At 41.8% G+C, this 23462-nt stretch overlaps 9 non-coding genes across 9 annotated transcripts; 1 reads left to right on the top strand and 8 right to left on the bottom strand.

Annotated features, from left to right (window-relative positions):
• Positions 1 to 11055: 11055 nt before the first annotated feature.
• On the bottom strand, positions 11056 to 11128 carry trnaf-gaa (transfer RNA phenylalanine (anticodon GAA)). The gene has a single exon. It is a non-coding gene; the product is annotated as a tRNA-Phe (tRNA).
• Positions 11129 to 11216: 88 nt separating this feature from the next.
• On the bottom strand, positions 11217 to 11290 carry trnai-aau (transfer RNA isoleucine (anticodon AAU)). The gene has a single exon. It is a non-coding gene; the product is annotated as a tRNA-Ile (tRNA).
• A 2396-nt stretch (positions 11291 to 13686) lies between these two features.
• Positions 13687 to 13760, bottom strand: trnai-aau (transfer RNA isoleucine (anticodon AAU)). The gene has a single exon. It is a non-coding gene; the product is annotated as a tRNA-Ile (tRNA).
• Positions 13761 to 13869: 109 nt separating this feature from the next.
• trnaq-cug (transfer RNA glutamine (anticodon CUG)) lies at positions 13870 to 13941 on the bottom strand. Its single transcript has one exon. It is a non-coding gene; the product is annotated as a tRNA-Gln (tRNA).
• Positions 13942 to 19229: 5288 nt separating this feature from the next.
• On the bottom strand, positions 19230 to 19302 carry trnaf-gaa (transfer RNA phenylalanine (anticodon GAA)). The gene has a single exon. It is a non-coding gene; the product is annotated as a tRNA-Phe (tRNA).
• A 79-nt stretch (positions 19303 to 19381) lies between these two features.
• On the bottom strand, positions 19382 to 19455 carry trnai-aau (transfer RNA isoleucine (anticodon AAU)). Its single transcript has one exon. It is a non-coding gene; the product is annotated as a tRNA-Ile (tRNA).
• Positions 19456 to 20814: 1359 nt separating this feature from the next.
• On the top strand, positions 20815 to 20887 carry trnaa-agc (transfer RNA alanine (anticodon AGC)). The gene has a single exon. It is a non-coding gene; the product is annotated as a tRNA-Ala (tRNA).
• Positions 20888 to 22981: 2094 nt separating this feature from the next.
• On the bottom strand, positions 22982 to 23054 carry trnaf-gaa (transfer RNA phenylalanine (anticodon GAA)). Its single transcript has one exon. It is a non-coding gene; the product is annotated as a tRNA-Phe (tRNA).
• A 79-nt stretch (positions 23055 to 23133) lies between these two features.
• trnai-aau (transfer RNA isoleucine (anticodon AAU)) lies at positions 23134 to 23207 on the bottom strand. Its single transcript has one exon. It is a non-coding gene; the product is annotated as a tRNA-Ile (tRNA).
• Positions 23208 to 23462: the final 255 nt, after the last annotated feature.

The raw sequence follows: 23462 nt of genomic DNA, 5'->3' as shown, positions 1-23462 counted from the left end.
GGTCACTTGGCGTTTCTGTGAGGAGTTTGCATGTTCTCCCTGCATTCGTGTGGGTTTTCTCTGGGTGCTCCGGTTTCCCCCACAGTCCAAAGACATGTGGTACAGGCAGAGATGTATAGTAACGAAGTAGAACTACTTCACTACTGTACTTAAGTACTAAAAGGCAGTATCTGTACTTTACTGGAGTATTGTTTTTTTCTCCTACTTCCACTTTTACTTAAGTACATATTTTCGATGAGTTTAATACTTTTACTCCGATAGATTTTTTATGAGCTGCATCGTTACTCGTTACTAGAGGTGTCAAAATGGTCGTTATCGGTTCAGTAATAGATCATAACGGGTTATTACGTTCTGACGTCATTTATCTCCTATGTGCGGTGTCGCAATACTATGGCGAAGGACGGAGGCGCGAGGGCGAGTGAAGGCGGCACAGCACACGAGCCGCTACTTCACTACTACAGAGAAATGTTGTGAGACTCCATCTCTGCCTCTCTCACTTTGGACATTTGACCCGCTGGCCTGTTTGTGAGGTAACTTTAATGATTACCTGTGATAACCGCGTATTATACATACATAGACTGTAACCGCGGCTGTTCTTCCCGCCATCAGTGAACAACGCTTTCATTTCTAAAGCCGATAGCAGCCCTTTCTGTTGAGAAGGTGAAGACGATAACCAATCAAAGGGGTGTAAGACCTCGCCTGTCAGCGTTTAAAAAGCAGGCGGGAGAATATTTACATTAGTTTATTTGCTATAAATGCTCATGCTGTCTTCTGTGCATGAGTTTTGTTTGATACATTCAGAAAGAGTGTTTTCTTTGAGCGGGTCAAATTAAGGGTACAGTTCATATATCTTACTGCTGTATTAAAGGACACAATTTTATTACAAGTAACCATTTAACTGTCACACTAAGAAAAAAACCAATAGAATTTTTATTTATTTATTGCATTTCTTAACTCCTAATGTCGCTAGTTAACACAATCAATACATCTTCCCCCAACACATCCCATAATTTCTAAAATATCAGCCTCTACCAAATGGTTAAGATGTTGGTTTATGGTAAAAGTACCAGAATGAATAAATATACTATAAAAATATGAAGTTTAAGACCAATTTAATTAAAACATAATCAAAATAAAACATTTTTGAATACTAAATCATAGCCATAAGCCATAAAATATTTCAGATTTTCATTTAACACAGTAATATACACGTTTTCTTTTTTTTACAATAAAATCTAAATCAAGTGAATTAGAACGTTCGTTTACAGCGTTTACAACCAGTAATTTGTGCTCCGAAAATGGGTTTTAAAGCTGTTATAGATAGATCTGTCAGATCTGTGGTTCAAGTGTGAGAGAAAAACAGTATTGTAAGTCATGTTTCTTTTCGTTCTGCTTAATGACGTGCCCCCAAAAAAGAGATTTAAAATAAACAAAACAATATGATGTCTTTTGACTGCATTCTTTAATAACTACATTACACAATACTTGTACTTTTACTTTCAGTACTTGAGTAGTAAATTTTGAAATAAACTACTTGCAATACTTAAGTACAAAAAATGTTGAATACTTTAGTACTTCCACTTAAGTATGGTGCTTAAAGAGCACTTTTACTTCTACTCAAGTCACTTTTTGATAGAGTACTTGTACTTTTACTTAAGTCTGGGTCTCTAGTACTTTATACATCTCTGGGTACAGGTGAAATGGGTAGGCTAAATTGTCTGTAGTGAATGAGTGTGTATGGATGTTTCCCAGAGATGGGTTGCAGCTGGAAGGGTATCTGCTGCGTAAAACATATGCTGGATAAGTTGGCGGTTCATTCCGCTGTGGTGACCCCGGATTAATAAAGGGACTAAGTCGAAAAAAAAAATTTATGTTTAACAGAGCAAGGAAATTTTTACAGTAAGTCTGATAATGTTTTGTCTTCTGGAGAAAGTCTTATTTGTTTTATTTCAGCTAGAATAAAAGCAGTTTAATTTTTTTAAAAGTCATTTTAAGGTCAAAATTATCAGCTCCTTTAAACTATAGATTTTTCAATAGTCTACAGAACAAACCATCATTATAAAATAACTTGCCTAATTACCCTAACCTGCCTAGTTAGCCTAATTAACCTAGTTAAGCCTTTAAATGTCCCCTAAAGCTGTATAGAAGGGTCTTGAAAAATATCTAGTCAAATATTATTTGCTCTCATCACAGAAAAGATAAAATAAATCAGTGATTAGAAATTAGTTATTAAAACTATTATGTTTAGAAATGTGTTGAAAAAGTCTTCTCTCCGTTAAACAAAAATTGGGGAAAAAAATAAATGGGGGGCTAATAATTCTGACTTTAACTGTATGTGTTTAATCCTGAAATTAACATTCAGGTTGAAAAGTAACCACCACTATAAGTAAGTCATTTGCCATATTAGTAATCTAAAAATTCTTGTTAACATTATGCAAGATAATACATAAAGCATTTAATTGTAAAAAATATGTATTTGTAACAAATTCATAGTAAGTTACTGAAATGTTAAAGTAAAATAAAAAACATGTATTTATTTGTTAAAAATATTCATTATTGTTTGTTACAATTACAACTCCGCTGAGTAATTTTTCTCAGTGTAATATTTGAACCCTTGGTAAATATGAGCCAAGAAGGTTGTGGAAAAAGGTCTCCACTGTTTAATATTTATTCATTCATTAATTTTCTTTTCAGCTTAGTCCCTTTATTAATCTGGGATTGTCACAGCGGAATGAACCACCAATTTATCCAGCATATGTTTTATGCAGCGGATGCCCTTCCAGCTGCAACCCATCACTGGGAAACATCCTTATTCACACTCATTACCCAATTCACCTATACCACATGTCTTTGGACTGTGGGGGAAACCGGAGCACCCGGAGGAAACCCATGCGAACATGAGGAGAACATGCAAACTCCACACAGAATTGCCAACTGACCCAGCCGAGGCTCGAACCAGAGACCTTCTTGCTGTGAGGTGATTGTGCATCCCACTGTGCCACCATGAAAAATCAATCAAATATCTACAATATCGGCACCCATATGAATTCTTTCAAGCTAAATATCTTTAAAGTCTAATCTAATTGATAATTTGTATTGTTTTAAATACCTTAGTGACTAGGCACAGGAAAATGTTCAAGCATAACATTTGTATAACAGGATTATAAATATGAGGCAACACTACTCAGTCATTTATCATAACAGGGAAGACCAAAGAACAAAGCTGTGATTTATAGCAAAAAGTTCATAGAATGGGAAGTGGCTTTAAGAAAACAGGAAAAACACAAATAGTTTCCAATGTGCTGTTAAAAGGATTCTTTTAGTACCCAAAAAATCTCCAAGAATCACAGCTGAAGAATTGCAGAAGTTAGTTCTCTGGGTTCTTCGCATCAATCCAACATCTCCAACATCATCACAAATCTTTTTGGATGGGTTTCAAGAAAAAAGTTACAAAAAAGGTTACACAACTAAAAAAAAAGTTTTCTCATATTTACTAATATAAGTGGAAGACATTGTACATCTATGTGCAGCTTCTCCAAACACACATGCAACCAGCTAAACTTAAAGCGATAGTTTTAAGTGATAGAGTAAATTTATATTTACTCACTATTCACTCTCCCGCAACCTTATGAGTTTCTTTCTTCTTCTTAACACAAAGAGGATATTTTGTAGAAAATGGAAACCACTGACATCCACAGTAGGAAAAAAAACAAAAATGGAAGTAGATGGTTACAGGTTTCAATCTTTCTTGGAAATATTTTCTTTAATGTTCAACAAAAAAGAAACTAGAAGATGTTTGGAATAAGTAAAGGGTGACTAAATGAGGACAGACTTTTTAATTTTGAATGAACTATCCCTCTAAAGTCTTTTTTAATCTCTGTGTTTAATTGGCAGGTTTGGGTTTTGTTTGTTTAGCATTAACAGCACTGTCTAGATCAACCAGGTGTAAACAATGCCTAAATGCTGATGCTGGAAAAGCTCTGGATAACACCAGGAGGGGGCGCTTGGTGTCCATAGTGAAAGGTGTGATAAATGAGGTGTTAAACTGAGGTCCTGAAACCCTGTGAGGTCATTATACACTTATCAGCCACTTTATAAGGTACACATTGCATGGACCGATTTTGACCCTGTATTGCCTTCACAACTGCCTTAATTATTCATGTCATTGATTCAACAAGATGATGGACAATTCCTCAGAGATTTTGGACTATATTGACTTAAGAGCATCACATTTAATGCAGGTTTATTGACTGCACATCTATTATATGAATCTCTCATTCCAGCACATCTCAAAGGAGGATTGAGTTCTGGTAACTGTCGAGGTCATTAGAGTTTAGTGAATTGAGAATTGAGAGAGATGATTTGAGCTTTGTAACATGGCAAGATGGGTTCATTGTGGTCATGAAGAGATAGACATGCTCAACAAAATAAATACAAAGGTAGACTGACGTATGAATGATGAAAAAAATGAAAATCTTTATACCAGGCAATGTTTTCCCAGTCTTTTATTGTCAAATTTTAATGATCCCAATCTTAGCTGATAACTTAAATGCAGTTTCTGCCATATGATTTGCTGATTAGATATTTGTAATACTGATCTATCAAAGAGGTGGATCTGATAAAAATCCAGTGTTTAAATTGCAAAGTCTTTTCTTTTAAGGAATTGGGTATGTAATTTCTAGGGGCCCTAAACACAACATTGTGAGGGGGACCCTGTTAGAAAATTAAAGCGTCAGTTCTTAATCACTCACCCTCATGTCATTCAAATTCACTGAGACATTTGTTCATCTTCGGAATACAAATTAAAATATTTTAAATAATATTTGAGTGCTGTCTTATCCTCAATAAAGCAACAGTCCCAATATCTTTAAAGTTCAGAATAGAAACCAAACACACTCCCAATAGCCACACCCTTCAACCCAAGACAGGTTGACAACTGAGTCTTGTCTGTACCTGGATGGGAGACCACATGGGAAAACTAGGTTGCTGGTGGAAGTGGTGAGGTCAGCAGGGAGCGCTCAACCTGTGGTCTTTGTGTGTCCTGACGCCCCAGTATAGTGAAGGGGACAATGTGCTGTCTGTGAGCGCCGACTTTCAGATGAGATGTAAAACTGAGGTCCTGACTCTCTGTGGTCATTTAAAAAAATCCCATTGCACTTCTCGTAAAAGAGTTGTAATCTACTTGTACGAATACTTAAATTTACATTTGATGAGCCCAGCATTAGATTTAACAGAGCAACATGCAAGCACTGTATTGGCAGTAGTAAACACAATAAAATGTAATTTTAAAACTCTGTAGCATAATGTTTTCATAATTTTTGAGAAGGCTCTGGCTGCAGAATTACTGCACATGCTATTTCAGACCTGCACTCTCAGATACATTTTTATGTACTTTTAATATCTAGACCAAACCCAGCCCTAACCCTATCCATTGCAGTGATGTAATGGAGTGAGAGTACATGTCTGAGAGCGTATGTACATGTATTATAATTTTTCTGTATCTTGCACATCCGGCCCTATATTCTTACGGCCCTGGTCTAGGGTGTCAAATATGTAACATAAAATCCCTTGACAAATAAAGTTTGTTTTGTGAACCCTTGCAGTCGGGTCGGTTTATTTGTCTTGTCTTTACTTTTTCATTTCCTTTTTTTTTAAACACCCAAAAACCAGTACCTCGGAGACCCCTCCAACCCCTACTGCTGCTCACCATGTATATATATTGTATAATATTTACAATACAACTAACAAACCTCAAAATGGGGATGCATAAACAACAAACAAAAGCCAAAATGTACACATACACAAAAACGGGAACACACAATCAGAAATACACTTGCAACTATATTAAATTTCACAACACCAGACGCCCAACACTCACCAACCAACTCGCTCTCCAGCTCCACGCCCGTTCAAGTTTTTTTAAAAGATGCCCTGGGTCACTTCAGCCAATATCAGGGCAAGTCGTCGGCGTAATTAGGGCGAGGTCTATATAAAGGAAAGAGCAGGAGAGAGAGAAAGAGAAAGCACAATAATATTATATAATCTTTGAGAGCAAGGGGGCCCTCTGGTGGTTTGGGTGACCAATGCAACTTATACAGTGTGCATGTAGTGAGGGGATTGACTCTTCTGGCACGCATTTGTTTTTGAATGATAGCCATGTATGTGGATGAACCTCATGGGCTTCTCTACACTCTGCTAATGTGTGAGCTGTAGCTATCATCCCATCATGTAGGTGGAAAAGATTTCTCCACTCTCCCTGTGAAGTGCTTTGAGTGTGACAAAAGTGCTATGTAGATGTATCAGTATTCAATTTGTCCAATGCTTACACACTCTATCCAAAACAAATACACTCGAGGAGGGAGAAAATTGTTTGCAATGAGATGAAGCAGTCGCTGTGAAAAGCAGGCAAAGTGCTGCTCCGCTTCTCACTGTATTCTAATATTAGAAAGCTCAGCTAGCGTTCAGCAAGACTACAGTGTTAGTTTGCACTAAGAGTGAATCATCCTCACCCTGAAGTGACACTATGTGATGACTAACTTGCCTAAGCTAGTGATTCATGAAACAAGCATCCTATCTCTCTTTCTCTCTCCTCCCACCTCACTTCCATTTTCTTCAACGTTTTAATTCAAGTCATTTCCGCCCCTCTTTGGGTGACATTTGGGCTCTCTGGCAGACAGAAAGCGAACATTGTACAAGTAATTACAGACTCTGAATAAAAGGGAAGGTGTTATTTTATTATTACTAGAATGAGTTTTTTTCTGTTTTCTACAAAGCGCAAGGCGATGTTAAGCTAAATTAGTGAAAGTGTTTATATGTTGATTAGATGTCAAGGTCTGTGACCCCAAGTTAATGCTTAATTTAGTCATATTTTCCCGGATAAATGAGACTGTTAGCTGTGAATTAGCAGTTATTGTGCCTGTGCTTTGAGTGCGGTTTCACTGCTTTGAAGACACACAAACTCAGATAGCACACATACATCTGAAAAATGTATTTTAACACTGGAACTACTAGAATTGTATTGTATATTAAAATGGCCAAATTCTGACAGTTCATATATGATAAATAGAATTTTAGTCAAGACATTTTTACACTTGAAGCTTCAATTAAGGTTTTAGAATAAAGCTTTAAATGTCTGTTGTCATAATTTATGAAGTCATTACCTGAATAGTATGATCTTTTTATTAGCAAGTTATTAGATCGCAAGGAAAGATGCATATTTTACATTGCTCGGCAATTAAGAGAGCAGTAAAAAAATTTGTTTTGAAAGACATGTCTGTAGTAAAGTTATGTTTTTACTATCAGAAAGTTATGTTTTTGCTAGTCAGCAGATATACAAAGAAAAAGTAGCAGGCATTGAAGTGTTCTTCAACACATCATGAACACATTAAGTGCATTGCATTTATATTTTTGATGTAAGTACATAGTAGTTAAGGCCACTTAATATAAAGTAAAACCCAATTTTAGTAAAAAAAAAAAAAAAACAGACATTTAGGAATAGTCAAAGTAGTTATATGGGTTTTATTTTAAAGTTATTAAATTACGAAATGTAAAAATAATCAAATTGACTTTCTCCAGATTGTTTGTTCTGGAAAACATCTGCTGTGGTCAAAGCTCTGCTTAACATCTTTAACCATTGTGTATTGTTCAAATTTACTACCCTTTTATTATGTTCAGGATAAAAACATCCACTAAATTCATTCATTCATTTTCAGCTTTCTGCTTAGTTCCTTTATTAATGTGTACTCGCCACAGCGGAATGAACCACCAACTTATACATGTTTTATGCAGCGAATGCCCTTCCAGCTGCAACCCATCACTGGGAAACATCCATACACACTCATTTTGACCTGCTGAAGGCACGCAACACTGCCTTCAGATCAGGGGATGCACAGGCCTACAGCACTTCCAGGGCTAATCTGAAGAGGGGCATCAAAAAGGTCAAGCCCTGTTACAAGCTAAAGCTAGAGGAGCACTTTTCCAACTCTGATCCTCGGCGCATGTGGCAGGGCATCCAGGCCATCAGCAACTACAAACCCAGCCACTCCACACCCACGGCCCCAAATGTCTCCTTCCTGAACGAGCTAAATGACTTTTTTGCCCGCTTTGAAAGAGACAATACAGAACCCTACACCAGGAACACTACCTCAACCGACCACTCACCTATCACACTCACCTCCTCAGAAGTCTACACAGCACTGAGTCGGATCAATGTGCGTAAGGCTGCTGGACCAGACGGTATCCCTGGGCGTGTCCTCAAAGCATGTGCAGAACAGCTCGCTGGGGTATTCACAGATATTTTTAACCTGTCGCTCAACCTAGCAACTGTGCCAACATGCTTTAAAACTACCTCTATTGTGCCGGTGCCCAAACATTCCAGTCCAACATGCCTGAATGACTACCGCACCCTGTAGCACTCACACCCATTATCATGAGGTGCTTCGAGCGGTTGGTCCTGGCACATCTGAAAGACTTTCTGCCATCCACACTGGACCCACATCAGTTTGCCTACTGTGGCAACAGGAGCACAGAAGATGTCGTCTCCATAGCACTGCACTCTGTCCTCACACACCTGGACAATAAAAACACTTATGCACGAATGCTGTTTGTTGACTTCAGCTCAGCATTCAACACTGTCATACCCTCTAAGCTAATGATCAAACTTAGAGACCTGGATATCAACGCGTCTCTCTGCAACTGGTTTATGGACTTTCTGACTAACAGACCTCAGAATGTTAGATCAGGCCACATCTGCTCAACCACCGTCACACTCAACACTGGTGTACCACAGGGCTGCGTGCTGAGCCCCTTCCTCTGCTCCCTTTTTACCATCGACTGTAGGCCTGTAAACAGATCCAACACCATCATCAAATTTGCAGATGACACCACAGTGATTGGTCTAATCAGCAATAATGATGAGACTGCCTACAGGGAGGAGATACAGCATCTGGCCACCTGGTGCACCAACAATAATCTGCTCCTTAACACCAACAAGACCAAGGAGCTCATTGTGGACTTCAGGAAGGGACGAACAGGCTCACATGATCCCATCCACATTAATGGGATGGCCGTTGACCCTGTCTCATCCTTCAAGTTCCTGGGGACCCACATCTCTAAGGACCTTTCCTGGACGACCAACACCTCCAGCCTGGTCAAGAAGGCTCACCAGCGCCTATTCTTCTTTAGGCAACTTAAGAAGAAACAGCTTTCATCAGCCGTCTTGGTGAACTTCTACCGCTGCACAATAGAAAGCATCCTGACCAACTGCGTCACAGTCTGGTATGAAAGCTGCTCTGTTGCTGAGCGTAAGGCACTGCAGCGGGTGGTGAAAACTGCCCAACACATCACAGGGACTACACTGCCAGCCATCGAGGACACCCAGAAGAAACACTGTCTGCGCAGAGCACGCAGTATTCTTAAGGACACCTCTCACCCTGCTCACAGACTGTTTTCTCTCCTGCCTTCCGGCAGGCGCTTCAGGCTCCCACGAACAAAAACCAGCAGACTGAGGAACAGCTTTTTCCCCAGAGCTCTCTCCGCTTTGAACTCTGCCCCTCACTGACTCTTTGCCCCCCCAATACACCCCCCACACTCCTCTAACTTATACTCCTCACAATCACTGCACTATTTAACATTTGCACATTTAAAGTTTGCACATATTCATTGCACTGATTCACTTATCTGAACTGTACATACCCACTGCACATGAACATTTGTAATTGTTTATCTATCTGCCACTCCTGATTATTAATAGCATCCTGTACATATATTCATTTATTTTAAATCTGTTCATAGCTAATACAACCTGTGTATATAATGTTCATAGTACATCCATCTGTAAATATTACCATAGTTTTTCTATAACTGCACTTTATGCGTTTATATGTAAGGAATACATATAAGGAATACATATAAGTTATACAACTGCGTTTATATGTAAGGAATAGATTGTATCATGTTTGCATATGTATGGAGTGTATCGTGTGTGAATATGTGTAAAATGTATCATTAGGGCATATGTATAAAGTCTGTATATGTATAGAATGTGTGTGTGTGTGTATATATGTGTCGAATGTATCATGTGTGCACATGTATGAAGTCTGTTTATGTATAGAGTGTGTGTATATGTATAGCATGTATTCTGTGTGTATATGTATAGAATGTATCATATGTGCATATCTACAAAATGGAGTGAATGTATCATATGTACAGGATAGAGTGTGTATATGTATAGGATGAATCTTTTGTATGTATTGGGAGTTTCATGTGTGTATAAGTATGGATTGTGTATATGTACAGAGTGTAATGTGCATATGTATAATGTGTGCATGTGTATGGATTATGTATATGTACAGAGTGTGTGTATATATTTGTATAGAATACAATTTATTTTAACTGAGATTTTAACTCAGATCGCTGCATGCAGAGTGCTATCCATTACACCATGGAACCTCAAGATGGAGAGATGCTGCCGGAGTTGAAGAGGATGAATTAAAAAACTTTCCTTGAAGGAAAGTAGCAGAAGGTCCATCCAAGGCGGTGCCAGAACAACAACATTGCCAAAACCCAAGATCAAACCAGTGACCTTTAGATCTTCAGTCTATCGCTCTCCCAACTAAGCTATATCGGCTGCCATGACACAGCTTTCCTAAAGCAAGGATGTCTGTGAGACCAAAAAGAGCCCTTAAGTGCATCTGAGAGAAACTATTTGGCCAGTACGGATTAAACCCGCGATCTTGGCGTTATTAGCACTACGCTCTAACCAACTGAGCTAACCGGCCGTTTTCTTCCCTGTTTGCTAGAAAACCCAGACTAAGTGCCCTATCAATATCAGTTTTCTTTTATTCGATGGCCCGTCCGCAGTAGGAAATCAAAGCACTAAATATATAGCAGAGTGCTGTCGATTAGGCCATAGGAATCATCACCAAAAGCGATGTGACCACTTGGGAGGAATATAGCGTTTTGGTCAAATGGAAGCAGGTGGACTTAAGCGTGAAGCGGCTAGGCTTTTTGGGAGACTTTCATTTAACTGCACAAAACAGAACAACAACATTGCTTTGCCGAAACCCGGGATCAAACCAGGGACCTTTAGATCTTCAGTCTAACGCTCTCCCAACCAAGCTATTTTGGCTGCCATGACACAGCTTTCCTGCAGCAGGGATGTCTGTGAGACCAAGCTGAGCCCTTAAGTGCATCTGAGGCATATGAGAGTAAAAATTAGGCCAGTACAGGGATCGAACCCGCGACCTTGGCGTTATTAGCACCACGCTCTAACCAATTGAGCTAACCAGCTGTTTTCTTACCAGTGCGCTGGAAAACTCAGAGTTAGTGTCATTCTATGGCCTTCAAGGGAACAGGATGCTATTTTAGCTATTTTTGTGCTGTGCTGGCAAAATAAAAACAGCTCCCACCGAGATTTGAACTCGGATCACTAGTCCAGAGTGCTAACCATTACACCATGGAACCTCAAGATGATATAGAGCTGCTGCCCGAGATGAAGAGGATGAATCAAAAAACTGGCCGTGCAGGAAAGTAGCAGAAGGTCCATCCAAGGCGGAGCCAATGTGCATTGATTTCTGAGTAACTCGTCATTCGGCATGCAGGGCTCCTCACACATTTACTGGAGCAGGACTAGGTAGGGCCTTCAAAAGAAAAGCACGCTATTCTAGGCAATTTGACGACTAAATGGCAGGCAGGGCAAAGAAGCCACCACAGAACAGATGTGATCTTATTTTTTCTTTTTTGACCACGTCTAAAATGTTCAATTTGGATTGTGAAAAGGGGAATTAGCTCAAATGGTTGAGCGCTCACTTAGCATGCGATAGATAACGGGATCGATGCCCGCATTCTCCACTTGTGTTTTCATGCCTTTCACAGTGGCTTTTATTGCAAAGCTGGTTGAACCTGGAGGGTTTAGAGCGAATTTCCTTGTCAGCTTTGCCAGTTCTGTGTAGTACTAATCATTGCAATCCGTCAGAAGCCCTATCAAGTCACAGTTTTCTTTTATTCGATGGCGCGTCCGCAGTGGAAAATCAAAGCACTAAATATATCACACATTTACTGGAGCAGGACTAGGTAGGGCCTTCAAAAGAAAAGCACGCTATTCTAGGCAATTTGACGACTAAATGGCAGGCAGGGCAAAGAAGCCACCACAGAACAGATGTGATCTTATTTTTTTTTTTTTGACCATGTCTAAAATGTTCAATTTTGTTTGTGAAAAAAGGGAAATTAGCTTAAATGGTAGAGCGGTTAGCATGCATGCGAGAGGTAGCTGGATCGATGCCCGCATTATATATTTCTGTTTTCATGCCTTTCACACTGGCTTTTATTGCAAAACTGGTTGCACCTTGAGGGTTTAGAGCTAAACTCCTAACGTCAACTTTGCCAGTTCTGTGTAGTACTAATCATTGCAATCCTTCAGAAGCCCTATCAAGTTACAGTTTTCTTTTATTTGATGGCGCGTCCGCAGTTTGAAATCAAAGCACTAAAAATATAGCAGAGTGCTGTCGATAAGGCCATAGGAATCATCACCAGAAGCGATGTGACCAACTAGAAGAAAGATAGTGTTTTGGTCAAATGGAAGCAGGTGGACTTGAGGGTGAAGCAGCTGGACTTGAGGGTCCTAGAAAACCCATAGTAACTGTTATTCTCTGGCCTTCAAGGGAATAGAATGCTATTTTGGCTTTTTTGTGCGGTGCTGGCAAAAAAAAAAAACAGGTCCCGCCTAGATTTGAACTTAGATCGCTGGATACAGAGTACTATCTATTACACTATGGAACCTCAAGATGGTGTAGAGCTGCTGCCCGAGATGAAGAGGATGAATTAAAAAACTGGTCTTGCAGGAAAGTAGCAGAAGTTTCATCCAAGGCGTAGCCAATGTGCATTGATTTCTGAGTAACTCGTCATTCGGCATGCAGGGCTCCTCACACATTTACTGGAGCAGGACTAGGTAGGGCCTTCAAAAGAAATGCACGCTATTCTAGGCAATTTGACGACTAAATGGCAGGCAGGGCAAAGAAGCCACCACAGAACAGATGTGATCTTATTTTTTCTTTTTTGACCACGTCTAAAAAGTTCCATTTGCATTGTGAAAAAGGGAATTAGCTCAAATGGTAGATCGCTCGCTTAGCATGCGAGAGGCGGCAGGATCGATGCCCGCATTCTCCACTTGTGTTTTCATGCCTTTTACAGTGGCTTTTATTGCAAAGCTGGTTGCACCTGGAGGGTGTAGAGCGAAACTCCTTACGTCAGCTTTGCCAGTTCTGTGTAGTACTAATCATTGCAATCCTTCAGAAGCCCTATCAAGTCACAGTTTTCTTTTATTCGATGGCGCGTCCGCAGTGGGAAATCAAAGCACTAAATATATAGCAGAGTTCTGTCGATTAGGCCATAGGAATCATCACCAGAAGCGATGTGACCATCTGGGAGGAAGATAGCGTTTTGGTCAAATGGAAGCAGGTGGACTTAAGGGTGAAGCGGCTAGGCTTTTTGGGTGACTTTCATTTAACTGACCCTGTGCACAAAACAGAACAACAACATTGCTTTGCCGAAACCCAAGATCAAACCAGGGACCTTTAGATCTTCAGTCTAACGCTCTCCCAACCAAGCTATTTTGGCTGCCGCAGCAGTGATGTCTGTGAGACCAAGCTGAGCCCTTAAGTGCATCTGAGGCATAAGAGAGTAAAAATTAGGCCAGTACAGGGATCGAACCCGCGACCTTGGCGTTATTAGCACCACGCTCTAACCAATTGAGCTAACCAGCTTTTTTCTTGCCAGTGCGCTGGAAAACCCAGAGTTAGTGTCATTCTATGGCCTTCAAGGGAACAGGATGCTATTTTAGCTATTTTTGTGCAGTGCTGGCAAAATAAAAACAGGTCCCACCGAGATTTGAACTCGGATCACTAAATTCAGAGTCCAGAGTGCTAACCATTACACCATGGAACCTCAAGATGGTGTAGAGCTGATGCCCGAGATGAAGAGGATGAATTAAAAAACTGGTCTTGCAGGAAAGTAGCAGAAGGTCCATCCAAGGCGGAGCCAATGTGCATTGATTTCTGAGTAACTCATCATTCGGCATGCAGGGCTCCTCACACATTTACTGGAGCAGGACTAGGTAGGGCCTTCAAAAGAAAAGGATGCTATTCTAGGCAATTTGACGACTAAATGGCAGGCAGGGCAAAGAAGCCACAACAGAACAGATGTGATCTTATTTTTTCTTCTTTGACCACGTCTAAAATGTTCAATTTGGATTGTGAAAAGGGGAATTAGCTTAAATGGTAGAATGCTCGCTTAGCATGCATGCGAGAGGTAGCTGGATCGATGCCCGCATTATCCACTTCTGTTTTCATGCCTTTCACAGTGGCTTTTGTTGCAAAGCTGGTTGCACCGTGAGGGTTTAGAGCGAAACTCCTTACGTCAACTTTGCAAGTTCTTACGCTATTCTAGGCAATTTGACGACTAACTGGCAGGCAGGGCAAAGAAGCCACCACAGAACAGATGTGATCTTATTTTTTCTTTTTTGACCACGTCTAAAATGTTCCATTTGGACTGTGAAAAAGGGAATTAGCTCAAATGGTAGATCGCTCGCTTAGCATGCAAGAGGTGGCGGGTTCGATGCCCGCATTCTCCACTTGTGTTTTCATGCCTTTCACAGTGGCTTCTATTGCAAAGCTGGTTGCACCTGGAGGGCTTAGAGCGAATTTTCTTACGTCAGCTTTGCCGGTTCTGTGTAGTACTAATCATTGCAATCCTTCAGAAGCCCTATCAAGTCACGTTTTTTTTATTATTCGATGGCGCATCCGCAGTGGGAAATCAAAGCACTAAATATATAGCAGAGTGCTGTCGATTAGGCCATAGGAATCATCACCTGTGACCACCTGGGAGAAAGATAGCGTTTTGGTCAAATGGAAGCAGGTGGACTTGAGGGTGAAGCAGCTGGACTTGAGGGTCCTAGAAAACCCATAGTAACTGTTATTCTCTGGCCTTCAAGGGAATAGAATGCTATTTTAGCTTTTTTGTGCGGTGCTGGCAAAACAAAAACAGGTCCCACCTAGATTTGAACTTAGATCGCTGGATGCAGAGTGCTAACCATTACACCATGGAACCTTAGGATGACATAGAGCTGCTGCCCGACATGAAGATGATGAATTAAAAAACTGGCCTTGCAGGAAAGTAGCAGAAGGTCCATCCAAGGCGGAGCCAATGTGCATTGATTTCTGAGTAACTCGTCATTCGGCATGCAGGGCTCCTCACACATTTACTGGAGCATTACTAGGTAGGGCCTTCAAAAGAAAAGCACGCTATTCTAGGCAATTTGACGACTAAATGTCAGGCAGGGCAAAGAAGCCACCACAGAACAGATGTGATCTTGTTTTTTCTTTTTGACCATGTCTAAAATGTTCAATTTGGATTGTGAAAAGGGTAATTAGCTCAAATGGTAGAGCGCTCGCTTAGCATGCGAGAGGTAGCGGGATCGATGCCCGCATTCTCCACTTGTGTTTTCATGCCTTTCACAGTGGCTTTTATTGCAAAGCCGGTTGCACCTGGAGGGTTTAGAGCGAATTTCCTTACGTCAGTTTGCCGGTTCTGTGTAGTACTAATTATTGCAATCCTTTAGAAGCCCTATCAAGTCACAGTTTTCTTTTATTCGATGGCGCGTCCGCAGTGGGAAATCAAAGCACTAAATATATAGCAGAGTGCTGTCGATTAGGCCATAGGAATCATCACCAGAAGCGATGTGACCACCTGGGAGAAAGATAGCGTTTTGGTCAAATGGAAGCAGGTGGACTTGAGGGTGAAGCAGCTGGACTGTGGGTCCTAGAAAACCCATAGTTTGAACTTAGATCGCTGGATTCAGAGTCCTGAGTGCTAACCATTACACCATGAAACCTCAAGATGATATAGAGCTGCTGCCCGACATGAAGATGAGGAATTAAAAAACTGGTCTTGCAGGAAAGTAGCAGAAGGTCCATCCAAGGCAGAGCCAATGTGCATTGATTTCTGAGTAACTCGTCATTCGGCATGCAGGGCTCCTCACACATTTACTGGAGCATTACTAGGTAGGGCCTTCAAAAGAAAAGCACTCTATTCTAGGCAATTGGATGACTAACTGGCAGGCAGGACAAAGAAGCCACCACAGAACAGATGTGATCTTGTTTTTTCTTTTTTGACCACGTCTAAAATGTTCAATTTGGATTGTGAAAAGGGAATTAGCTCAAATGTTAGAGCGCTCGCTTAGCATGCGCGAGGTAGCGGGATCGATGCCCGCATTCTCCACTTGTGTTTTCATGCCTTTCACACTGGCTTTTATTGCAAAGCTGGTTGCACCTGGAGGGTTTAGAGCGAATTTTCTTAAGTCAGCTTTGCCGGTTCTGTGTAGTAATAATCATTGCAATCCTTCAGAAGCCCTATCAAGTCACGTTTTTTTTTTTATTCAATGGCGCATCCGCAGTAGGAAATCAAAGCACTAAATATATAGCAGAGTGCTGTCGATTAGGCCATAGGAATCATCACCTGTGACCACCTGGGAGAAAGATAGCGTTTTGGTCAAATGGAAGCAGGTGGACTTGAGGTTGAGGCAGCTAGACTTGAGGGTCCTAGAAAACCCATAGTAACTGTTATTCTCTGGCCTTCAAGGGAATAGAATGCTATTTTAGCTTTTTTGTGCGGTGCTGGCAAAACAAAAACAGATCCCACCTAGATTTGAACTTAGATCGCTGGATGCAGAGTGCTATCCATTACACCATGGAACCTTAAGATGACATAGAGCTGCTGCCCGACATGAAGATGATGAATTAAAAAACTGGCCTTGCAGGAACGTAGCAGAAGGTCCATCCAAGGCGGAGCCAATGTGCATTGATTTCTGAGTAACTCGTCATTCGGCATGCAGGGCTCCTCACACATTTACTGGAGCATTACTAGGTGGGACCTTCAAAAGAAAAGCACTCTATTCTAGGCAATTTGATGACTAACTGTCAGGCAGGGCAAAGAAGCCACCACAGAACAGATGTGATCTTGTTTTTTCTTTTTTGACCACGTCTAAAATGTTCAATTTGGATTGTGAAAAGGGAAATTAGCTCAAATGGTAGAGCGCTCGCTTAGCATGTGAGAGGTAGCGGGATCGATGCCCGCATTCTCCACTTGTGTTTTCATGCCTATCACAGTGGTTTTTATTGCAAAGCTGGTTGCACCTGGAGGGTTTAGAGCGAATTTTCTTACGTCAGCTTTGCCGGTTCTGTGTAGTACTAATCTTTGCAATCCTTCAGAAGCCCTATCAAGTCACAGTTTTCTTTTATTCGATGGCGCATCCGCAGTGGGAAATCAAAGCACTAAATATATAGCAGAGTGCTGTCGATTAGGCCATAGGAATCATCACCTGTGACCACCTGGGAGAAAGATAGCGTTTTGGTCAAATAGAAGCAGGTGGACTTGAGGGTGAAGCAGCTGGACTTGAGGGTCCTAGAAAACCCATAGTAACTGTTATTCTCTGGCCTTCAAGGGAATAGAATGCTATTTTAGCTTTTTTGTGCGGTTATGGCAAAACAAAAACAGGTCCCACCTAGATTTGAACTTAGATCGCTGGATGCAGAGTGCTATCCAATACACTATGAAACCTCAAGATGGTGTAGAGCTGCTGCCAGAGATGAAGATGATGTATGAAAAAACTGGCCTAGCAGGAAAGTAGCAGAAGGTCCATCCAAGGCGGAGTCAATGTGCATTGATTTCTGAGTAACTCGTCATTCGGCATGCAGGGCTCCTCACACATTTACTGGAGCATTACTAGGTAGGACCTTCAAAAGAAAAGCACTCTATTCTAGGCAATTTGATGACTAACTGGCAGGCAGGGCAAAGAAGCCACCACAGAACAGATGTGATCTTGTTTTTTCTTTTTTGACCACGTCTAAAATGTTCAATTTGGTTTGTGAAAAGGGGAATTAGTTCAAATGTTAGAGCGCTCGCTTAGCATGCGCGAGGTAGCGGGATCGATGCCCGCATTCTCCACTTGTGTTTTCATGCCTTTCACACTGGCTTTTATTGCAAAGCTGGTTGCACCTGGAGGGTTTAGAGCGAATTTTCTTACGTCAGCTTTGCCGGTTCTGTGTAGTAATAATCATTGCAATCCTTCAGAAGCCCTATCAAGTCACATTTTTTTTTTATTCGATGGCGCATCCGCAGTGGGAAATCAAAGCACTAAATATATAGCAGAGTGCTGTCGATTAGGCCATAGGAATCATCACCTGTGACCACCTGGGAGAAAGATAGCGTTTTGGTCAAATGGAAGCAGGTGGACTTGAGGGTGAAGCAGCTGGACTTGAGGGTCCTAGAAAACCCATAGTAACTGTTATTCTCTGGCCTTCAAGGGAATAGAATGCTATTTTAGCTTTTTTGTGCGGTGCTGGCAAAACAAAAACAGGTCCCACCTATATTTGAACTTAGATCGCTGTTTGCAGAGTGCTATCCAATACACTATGAATCCTGAAGATGGTGTAGAGCTGCTGCCAGAGATGAAGATGATGTATGAAAAAACTGGCCTAGCAGGAAAGTAGCAGAAGGTCCATCCAAGGCGGAGTCAATGTGCATTGATTTCTGAGTAACTCGTCATTCGGCATGCAGGGTTCCTCACACATTTACTGGAGAATTACTAGGTAGGGCCTTCAAAAGAAAAGCACGCTATTCTAGGCAATTTGACGACTAACTGGCAGGCAGGGCAAAGAAGCCAGCACAGAACAGATGTGATCTTATTTTTTCTTTTTTGACCACATCTAAAATGTTCAATTTTGATTGTGAAAAGGGGAAATAGCTTAAATGGTAGGACACTCGCTTAGCATGCATGAGAGCGGTAGCTGGATCGATGCCCGCATTATCCACTTCTGTTTTCATGCCTTTCACACTGGCTTTTATTGCAAAGCTGGTTGCACCTTGAGGGTTTAGAGCGAAACTCCTTACGTCAACTTTGCCGGTTCTGTGTAGTACTAATCATTGCAATCCGTCAGAAGCCCTATCAAGTCACAGTTTTCTTTTATTCGATGGCGCATCCGCAGTGAGAAATCAAAGCACTAAATATATAGCAGAGTGCTGTCGATTAGGCCATTGGAATCATCACCAGAAGCGATGTGACCACCTGGGAGGAAGACAGCGTTTTGGTCAAATGGAAGCAGGTGGACTTAAGGGTGAAGCAGCTTGGCTTTTGGGTGACTTTCATTCATGCCCAAAACAGAACAACAACATTGCTTTGCCGAAACCCGGGATCGAACCAGGGACCTTTAGATCTTCAGTCTAACGCTCTCCCAACTGAGCTATTTTGGCTGCCACAACACAGCTTTCCTGCAGCAGGGATGTCTGTGAGAACAAGCTGAGCCCTTAAGTGCATCTGAGAGTAAAAATTGGGCCAGTACGGGGATCAAACCCGCGACCTTGGCGTTATTAGCACCACGCTCTAACCAACTGAACTAACCGGCCTTATTCTTACCACTGTGCTGGAAAACCCAGAGTTAGTGTCATTCTATTGCCTTCAAGGGAACAGGATGCTAGTTTAGCTTTTTTTGTGCGGTGCTGGCAAAAAAAAAAACAGGTCCCATCTAGATTTGAACTTAGATCGCTGGATTCAGAGTCCTGAGTGCTAACCATTACACCATGAAACCTCAAGATGATATAGAGCTGCTGCCCGACATGAAGATGAGGAATTAAAAAACTGGTCTTGCAGGAAAGTAGCAGAAGGTCCATCCAAGGCGGAGCCAATGTGCATTGATTTCTGAGTAACTCGTCATTCGGCATGCAGGGCTCCTCACACATTTACTGGAGCATTACTAGGTAGGGCCTTCAAAAGAAAAGCACGCTATTCTAGGCAATTTGACGACTAAATGGCAGGCAGGGCAAAGAAGCCACCACAGAACAGATGTGATCTTGTTTTTTCTTTTTTGACCACGTCTAAAATGTTCAATTTGGATTGTGAAAAGGGTAATTAGCTCAAATGGTAGAGCGCTCGCTTAGCATGCGAGAGGTAGCGGGATCGATGCCCGCATTCTCCACTTGTGTTTTCATGCCTTTCACACTGGCTTTTATTGCAAAGCTGGTTGCACCTGGAGGGTTTAGAGCGAATTTTCTTACGTCAGCTTTGACGGTTCTGTGTAGTACTAATCATTGCAATCCTTCAGAAGCCCTATCAAGTCACAGTTTTCTTTTATTCGATGGCGCATCCGCAGTAGGGAAATCAAAGCACTAAATATATAGCAGAGTGCTGTCGATTAGGCCATAGGAATCATCACCTGTGACCACCTGGGAGAAAGATAGCGTTTTGGTCAAATGGAAGCAGGTGGACTTGAGGTTGAGGCAGCTAGACTTGAGGGTCCTAGAAAACCCATAGTAACTGTTATTCTCTGGCCTTCAAGGGAATAGAATGCTATTTTAGCTTTTTTGTGCGGTGCTGGCAAAACAAAAACAGATCCCACCTAGATTTGAACTTAGATCGCTGGATGCAGAGTGCTATCCATTACACCATGGAACCTTAAGATGACATAGAGCTGCTGCCCGACATGAAGATGATGAATTAAAAAACTGGCCTTGCAGGAACGTAGCAGAAGGTCCATCCAAGGCGGAGCCAATGTGCATTGATTTCTGAGTAACTCGTCATTCGGCATGCAGGGCTCCTCACACATTTACTGGAGCATTACTAGGTGGGACCTTCAAAAGAAAAGCACTCTATTCTAGGCAATTTGATGACTAACTGTCAGGCAGGGCAAAGAAGCCACCACAGAACAGATGTGATCTTGTTTTTTCTTTTTTGACCACGTCTAAAATGTTCAATTTGGATTGTGAAAAGGGGAATTAGCTCAAATGGTAGAGCGCTCGCTTAGCATGCGAGAGGTAGCGGGATCGATGCCCGCATTCTCCACTTGTGTTTTCATGCCTATCACAGTGGTTTTTATTGCAAAGCTGGTTGCACCTGGAGGGTTTAGAGCGAATTTTCTTACGTCAGCTTTGCCGGTTCTGTGTAGTACTAATCATTGCAATCCTTCAGAAGCCCTATCAAGTCACAGTTTTCTTTTATTCGATGGCGCATCCGCAGTGGGAAATCAAAGCACTAAATATATAGCAGAGTGCTGTCGATTAGGCCATAGGAATCATCACCTGTGACCACCTGGGAGAAAGATAGCGTTTTGGTCAAATAGAAGCAGGTGGACTTGAGGGTGAAGCAGCTGGACTTGAGGGTCCTAGAAAACCCATAGTAACTGTTATTCTCTGGCCTTCAAGGGAATAGAATGCTATTTTAGCTTTTTTGTGCGGTGCTGGCAAAACAAAAACAGGTCCCACCTAGATTTGAACTTAGATCGCTGGATGCAGAGTGCTATCCAATACACTATGAAACCTCAAGATGGTGTAGAGCTGCTGCCAGAGATGAAGATGATGTATGAAAAAACTGGCCTAGCAGGAAAGTAGCAGAAGGTCCATCCAAGGCGGAGTCAATGTGCATTGATTTCTGAGTAACTCGTCATTCGGCATGCAGGGCTCCTCACACATTTACTGGAGCATTACTAGGTAGGACCTTCAAAAGAAAAGCACTCTATTCTAGGCAATTTGATGACTAACTGGCAGGCAGGGCAAAGAAGCCACCACAGAACAGATGTGATCTTGTTTTTTCTTTTTTGACCACGTCTAAAATGTTCAATTTGGTTTGTGAAAAGGGGAATTAGTTCAAATGTTAGAGCGCTCGCTTAGCATGCGCGAGGTAGCGGGATCGATGCCCGCATTCTCCACTTGTGTTTTCATGCCTTTCACACTGGCTTTTATTGCAAAGCTGGTTGCACCTGGAGGGTTTAGAGCAAATTTTCTTACGTCAGCTTTGCCGGTTCTGTGTAGTACTAATCATTGCAATCCTTCAGAAGCCCTATCAAGTCACAGTTTTTTTTTATTCGATGGCGCATCCGCAGTGGGAAATCAAAGCACTAAATATATAGCAGAGTGCTGTCGATTAGGCCATAGGAATCATCACCTGTGACCACCTGGGAGAAAGATAGCGTTTTGGTCAAATGGAAGCAGGTGGACTTGAGGGTGAAGCAGCTGGACTTGAGGGTCCTAGAAAACCCATAGTAACTGTTATTCTCTGGCCTTCAAGGGAATAGAATGCTATTTTAGCTTTTTTGTGCGGTGCTGGCAAAAAAAAACAGGTCCCACCTAGATTTGAACTTAGATCGCTGGTTGCAGAGTGCTATCCAATACACTATGAAACCTTAAGATGGTGTAGAGCTGCTGCCAGAGATGAAGATGATGTATGAAAAAACTGGCCTTGCAGGAAAGTAGCAGAAGGTCCATCCAAGGCGGAGTCAATGTGCATTGATTTCTGAGTAACTCGTCATTCGGCATGCAGGGTTCCTCACACATTTACTGGAGAATTACTAGGTAGGGCCTTCAAAAGAAAAGCACGCTATTCTAGGCAATTTGACGACTAACTGGCAGGCAGGGCAAAGAAGCCAGCACAGAACAGATGTGATCTTATTTTTTCTTTTTTGACCACATCTAAAATGTTCAATTTTGATTGTGAAAAGGGGAAATAGCTTAAATGGTAGGACACTCGCTTAGCATGCATGAGAGCGGTAGCTGGATCGATGCCCGCATTATCCAATTCTGTTTTCATGCCTTTCACACTGGCTTTTATTGCAAAGCTGGTTGCACCTTGAGGGTTTAGAGCGAAACTCCTTACATCAACTTTGCCGGTTCTGTGTAGTACTAATCATTGCAATCCGTCAGAAGCCCTATCAAGTCACAGTTTTCTTTTATTCGATGGCGCATCCGCAGTGAGAAATCAAAGCACTAAATATATAGCAGAGTGCTGTCGATTAGGCCATTGGAATCATCACCACAAGCGATGTGACCACCTGGGAGGAAGACAGCGTTTTGGTCAAATGGAAGCAGGTGGACTTAAGGGTGAAGCAGCTAGGCTTTTTGGGTGACTTTCATTCATGCCCAAAACAGAACAACAACATTGCTTTGCCGAAACCCGGGATCGAACCAGGGACCTTTAGATCTTCAGTCTAACGCTCTCCCAACTGAGCTATTTTGGCTGCCACAACACAGCTTTCCTGCAGCAGGGATGTCTGTGAGAACAAGCTGAGCCCTTAAGTGCATCTGAGAGTAAAAATTTTGCCAGTACGGGGATCAAACCCGCGACCTTGGCGTTATTAGCACCACGCTCTAACCAACTGAGCTGACCGGCCTTATTCTTACCACTGTGCTGGAAAACCCAGAGTTAGTGTCATTCTATGGCCTTCAAGGGAACAGGATGCTAGTTTAGCTTTTTTTGTGCGGTGCTGGCAAAAAAAAAAACAGGTCCCATCTAGATTTGAACTTAGATCGCTGGATTCAGAGTCCAGAGTGCTAACCATTACACCATGGAACCTCAAGATGATGCAGAGCTGCTGCCCGACATGAAGATGATGAAGTAAAAAACTGGCCTTGCAGGAAAGTAGCAG

Source organism: Danio aesculapii, chromosome 21 (assembly GCF_903798145.1).
Source record: "Danio aesculapii chromosome 21, fDanAes4.1, whole genome shotgun sequence".
Lineage (NCBI taxonomy): Eukaryota > Metazoa > Chordata > Actinopteri > Cypriniformes > Danionidae > Danio > Danio aesculapii.
Note: the sequence above shows the minus strand (reverse complement) of the source record. Positions and strands in the feature narration are given on the sequence as shown.